This window comes from Macadamia integrifolia, chromosome 4 (genome assembly GCF_013358625.1).
Source record: "Macadamia integrifolia cultivar HAES 741 chromosome 4, SCU_Mint_v3, whole genome shotgun sequence".
In the NCBI taxonomy this organism is placed as follows: Eukaryota; Viridiplantae; Streptophyta; class Magnoliopsida; order Proteales; family Proteaceae; genus Macadamia; species Macadamia integrifolia.
In genome coordinates, this window is record NC_056560.1 from 35,808,044 (window position 1) to 35,814,420 (window position 6,377).

Sequence of the window (6,377 nt, forward strand, 5' to 3'; positions counted from 1 at the left end):
CATTTATAAATATAATTTATATCATTATTTTTATTTTTATTTTTATTTTTACTAATCATAACACTTAATTTATATTATCAATAGATTTGCTCTAGTAATGCTCACGTTATAGGACAATTATGCAATAAATGAAGGAAGCAAATTGATGGATATTATAGGAGAAAATCATGTGGTTACTTTTTCATCAATTAAATAGATAGACTACCAAGGTAATATATATATATATATATATTAATAAACATTATATATATATTTTAATAAACTAAACAATTTTTAAATGTGCAGGTGGCTCACTTGATACAACAACATTTACAACAATTGATATACATCCAATGATCATAGAAGCGGATGAATTAAAAAAATGGTATATAATAAATTTATTCAAATTATTATACATTGATTTATTTATTTTTAATATATATATATAACAGTATAAAGATTTATTGTGCAGGTTCACATCAAAACATGGATCGAAGAAAATATTTCTCAAAACTTCTAATGAAGATAAATACAAGAGAGTTAAACGGATTGAAATGAAAGATTTAACGGACAAAGAATATAAAACAATCCTGGTAAGAAAAAAATTACATCAATTTTATTTATTTATTTATTTAGTTATATCTTAGTCATATGATTCGAATATATTTTATTTATATCATCTAACATCTACATATTTGCAGAATCAATATTATTATTTTGGAGGAAATATTATAAATCTGGAGAATGAAAAGCTATAGTGCAATGCATGCAAAACATGTAAAAAAAAAGGTACAATTAAAGGGAGATCATGTAACATGTGATAAATATCAAAATGATGATACAGAATATACATAGAAGTAAGTATTCTACGAAATTTCATTAATATATATCATATTTTCTTTAATAATATAGAAAACTAATAAATTTTTGCTCATTGATAGGTACTTCGGAAAATTCAAGATCAAAGATTCAAATGAAACAATAACCGTAATAATCTTTGATGAAGTTGAAACACTTATAGGATGTTCAGCAATTGAATATGCAAGATCATCCAAAAAAGTATAAATATTGAATGTTACTTTGATTTTAAGAATTATATTAAAATAAAATATTTTATTAATATATAGTGATAATAACAACTTTGTTTTCATGTGTTGTAGTACAAACAAAAATTGGATGTGTGCCTATCAAAGAACTATTATTTCTACTTCAAAATGGATTCAAAAAATGAAGGAAGTCAAAAATCAAGAAGCATTGTTATAGATACTATGAAAAAACGAAATATGGACAAAAGAAGAATCATAGATGTTGAAGAAGATGAAGACAAAAAAAGAAAAATAAATTAAAATAGAAAAAGATTAAACAATACCATTTGATCTTTATCCCAAAACAATTATTATTTGTTGCAGCAAATATTCATGGGCTTCTTGAAATAATTTTAAATTTTAAAGTTATGTTACAAATGTAAGAGATTTAGATATTCTATTTCAAATAATCTCTCTTTTATTTCTATAAATTTAAGTTATTGCATTATCTCTTTATCTCTAAAAATTTAATGGACAATCTCTCTCTCTCTCTCTCTCAACATAAGAGAACAAATGAAACTTTGAATTAATATTACTCATTTATGTTCCCACGTGCATTTGCACGTGTATTTTTACTAGTATATATATATATATATCGTGTCTTGCAACACAATTTGGATCAAGCATTATTTTCAATATGGGTGTCAAACCAAACTGGAACAATTTACCGAAATCGAATAAATTTGTTTGCATACAAACTCTAAAATTATTTAATAAATGGTTTTATTTTGGTTTTAAAATTGAAATCATTTAGTTAAATAATTTAAACCGAATCGAACCATATAAATTGATAATAAACGGTTTCAAACTGATCAATATATATATATATATATATATATCATACTATCATACTACTATTATATAAAATCATATACTTATGCTTCGTGGCTAATCTTTCCATTGACTATTTTACCCTTCTTTCTTATTTAAATTATTTATTTATTTTCTTAACATTTTGTCATTATTTTTTAATTCTCCCAAGTTATCGGTACCCTTCTATTTTTTATCTTTTTTTTTTATTATTTTTATTTGATTTTTAAAATTAACAAATCTTTACCAATCTTTTGATATATTTTAATTCCGTTTCAATCGGATTGGATTCACTCTGCCATCCCCTTGATACGAAGTACGTCGAATCGGATACTTCAGTTCTCGCAAGAGTTGAAGGCGGAGACTGTAGCGAAGGTGAAGCACTTCTCTCAGAGGTTCTCTTGGGTCATCGTAAAAAAAATTCAACGTATCAGAATGGAGTACACGCCAAATGGAAAGCAACTTCGAGAAGCTTGCCAAAGACGGTTTCCTTTAGTCCCAGATTTTGCGCAATGCATAGGTTCTCTACCTTTCTTTCTCTTCAGTTCAGCCTGCAATACTTTCAATAATGGCATCTTCCGCAATTGTTCTTACATATTTTTTCTTTTGTTTCAAAAGGAGTGAAGGGTTCCAAGACTTTTTTATTCTTTGCCCAATCTGCATGCTAGATGCTTCCCAGGTTTTCAATTTTGTTGATGCTAGTGCGTTATTATAATTGAACATTTTCTTTAATATCAAATGTTCGGTATTCCCATAAATTCATTATAGGTTTTCTATTTTTATAACCTAGAACAATGATTTTAATTTACATTTCAAACTTGACTATTCATCCATTTGGTTACAATTGTGTCAATAATCTTATCAAAATGGGCTAATCAATAAGCTTATAGGGGTGGCCCAAATACTTGGTTGGATAGTCAATGGAAATATCTATGTTGGGTCAAGCTAGAGAAAAATCCTTTGTTTCTGTAAAAGTTAACATCTGCAGAGGAAGATTCCTTTTTTTTTTTTCCTAGAAAAATCTACAGAAGAAATTACCTCTTACAAATTACAATAATTCCCTCATTATAAGATTGCATCTTGGCAACTTAATCTTATTATCATAAAGGGTGTAGCTTAGAAACCACCAAGTTTTATTACTGTCTTGTCTTACTGGACACCATTTATTTGTCTATTGAGGTGACAAAAGATAGAAAAAAATAGCCCTGGATTTTATTTAGTACTGCCAAAATGTTGAGCACACTTCCATGGCCCCAAAATGTACATTTTCATGACAATATTTTATGGACTGAGTTTCCCTGAGGCCACCAAATCCATTCACTGTGGCCTATAGTATCTGCAGCGTACGATGGCCAGGGGGGAAGGAGTAGTGGGAGGTGATGGGAATCACATCTAGACCATCCCATCATTCATCCACCCGTAAAGAAAAACTTTCTCTATATTTTATTTTACCCTCATCAATTGGTTCATACATAAGAACAATGGCCTTAACAAGAATGAAGAAAACAAGAAACTCCATGGAAAGAGTAAGGGCCTGTTTGGTATCGTTTCTGTTCCAGAAACGCTGTTTCGTTTCAAAAACGAAAATTTCAGTTTCTGTGTCAAAACGCAGTTTTTAAACGAAAAAATGGTGTTTTAAAATTTCAGATTTTTATCGGGAAATGGTGTTTTTTCAGTTTTTTTTTTTCACTTTTTGTTCCAAAAAAACAGAAACGGACCATAAGTGCACCAAACAGAAGATTCCGTTTTTTCGTTCCAATAGAACGAAAAAACTCCAGAAACGTTTTTTTAGAACGATACCAAACGGGCCCTAACTAAACCACTCTATTACTAGGGATTATCTAATAAATTACTACCCTAATTAGAAAACTATCAAATATATCACTTCACATCACCACCATAATATATCACATTTATTAACAAACAAGATATATTTTCATTACATTACTTCAAACACTTTCTTTAGCAGTACTTTTCAATCCCCAAACCATCTCTCTCTCTCTCTCTCTCTCTCTCTCTCTCTCTCTCTCTCAATTAAACAATGAGTCTTTAAAAAAAGCGCAATCGTCTCGCATTATTTGAAGTTTTATTAATTAAATTTAATTATTATTTAAATTATGAATTGTTTCAATAGATATTATAAATTACTAAAATGCATTTAGTTTCATAACTTTTTTTTTGGGTGAATTTTTTGACCTCATAACATACGTTGTGATGGGGAATCTGAACCCATATGGTTAACTTCTAAGCTTCTTCTTCTTCTTTTTAATATATTCAAAAAAAAGAAAAAAAAAATGTATTACTGATGTGAAATGAGGATAACATTTATTATACTGTTTGTTTGGATCTAGATACTTCTCGCTCTCTCACACAATCTTCCTCTCCCTAATTTCATTTTCTATCTCAAACTATACCTCTCTTTCAAATCCTCTCACCCCCAACGTATGGTCACACGTGCATTATATATATATATATATATATACTAAATTATTATTCTAAGAAGTAAATGGATGAGATGTTACCACAGATATATTGAAATTTAAAAAATTCAATATGTTGAGGAGTCAAGTTTCTCTTAATGGACATGTCTACATTAATAGGTGGATGAACACTTATTTTCTGCCACATGGCATAGTTAGGTTTGTCCGTTCAACTCTTTATCTAGGTGTGCCTATCGAGGATTAATCTCCAAACCACATCAATATATATATATATATATGTGTTCTAAAAATTGTATCGTTTATATGGGATCCATATTTTAAAAAAAAAATAATAAAAAATCATGTGAGAAGGAAACTCCACAAGGGCTGGTAGCAATCATTTTCCCTTATTCGTATTATTATTACTTTGTTACCTTAATCGAGTTTTCTGCAATTTTCTAATATGGTATCAAGGTTTAATGATTTCATTATCAAACTAACAGATTAGTCACATTTCCTATCCAACCGCAAGTATGTGATGCTCTCACTGTAGGAGCATCTTCAACAACAAAATTACAAATTAATGGCAGATAGTTACTTGTTTTTAGTCTTCATCATTCCAAGTGGGGCTCATGGTGCAATGACTCTTAATATTGTTGCCATAAAAGTTGAAAAGGGCTTCCCAACAAAACAAGAGAAATCATGGTACGCAATAGTGAAGGTTTTTTTTTTTTTTTTTTTTTTTTTAAACAGTTCTGCACATGAGTAAAACACAGAAATGAAATTCCAGAAAACAATGCAAGTGCATCTTCAGCACCTTTCTATAGTCTTACTTCAGAATTTGGTATAATCAGGTATAACATAGTTGGTATCCCCAGTCACAAATGTCCGTTAAGAAAAATTGTGGCAGTTAAAGAAGAAAAAACAGATAAAAACAAAATAATAGATGTAAAAGAGTATCCAAACAAAAAATATAATAAATCTTAAGCAATGCCATTGCCTCTTTTAAATAAATAATTATAATTTTACAATTATTTATAGAGAATATATAACAATAACTAATTTCAATGTTAAATTTACATCTACCTCAAAACCATTTGGACAAAAAATTAAAGAAAAACAATTTAAATAATTTAAATTTGAAACTATTTAAGTCATCAAAACATTTAGACCAAAATCAAATCATTTAACATTCTTATTCCCATTGGGACAACATTCCAAACCCAATACATATATGGATAAGCTAAAAATGAATTAAAATCAAGCTTTCATTTAATGAACTTCAATTAATTGTGAGAAACAGAAGTTCTCTTTCCACTAAAAAACAAATGCAAGATGTATATATAAAATGCAGTTTCCCTCTCTATAGGTAATGTTTGATAGATGGATATTCCGATATGAAGCTACCGTTGAAGCCAAGATGAGACTTTTCCCTTTTGTCTCTGTTTGGAAAGAGAGAAAGAAAATTAGAAATCCCATGTTCTCAGACAAGTGCTCTTGCCGCCTGGACAGCCAGGAGACCAAAACTGGTTTTTGTTTTCATTTGATCTATGAGAGTTATTGGTGGTGGGACAACAGTACCTAGTGAGAGTTATACTATGTGGCTGTGGCCACCATAGTAGAATGAATGAGAGAATCTTTACCCAAAAAAAAAAAAAAAAATGAAAGAATGAGAGAATTGCTTTCGATATAATTGATCGATCATACAAAATGGTGAGGCTAAGTGGATGATGTGCTCCAAACATACATATATCCATCCAATTCCAACCTAGTGGCTCTACTCCCAAAAAAAAAAATATTCCAACCTAGTGGACCCAGTGAATTTGATAGGGAAATCCCGTACGTGGGTACACTCCGTATCAAGGTACGAACACGTGTACGGTAAAGATGTTATGAATGATTTGAGTCACTTGACTGACTTGGCATTGGTTGATTTTTTTTTTTTTTTTATGGAGAGAGAATGCTACTCCTCTAGTTTGCACAATGTCCGGTGTTTGTGTGTAGAGAGCGTAGATTTGTAGCGTTCTTTTTCTTTATTTTTTTTTGGGAAAATGAATGCTCTTTGGTTGTACAGCCCTTGCGG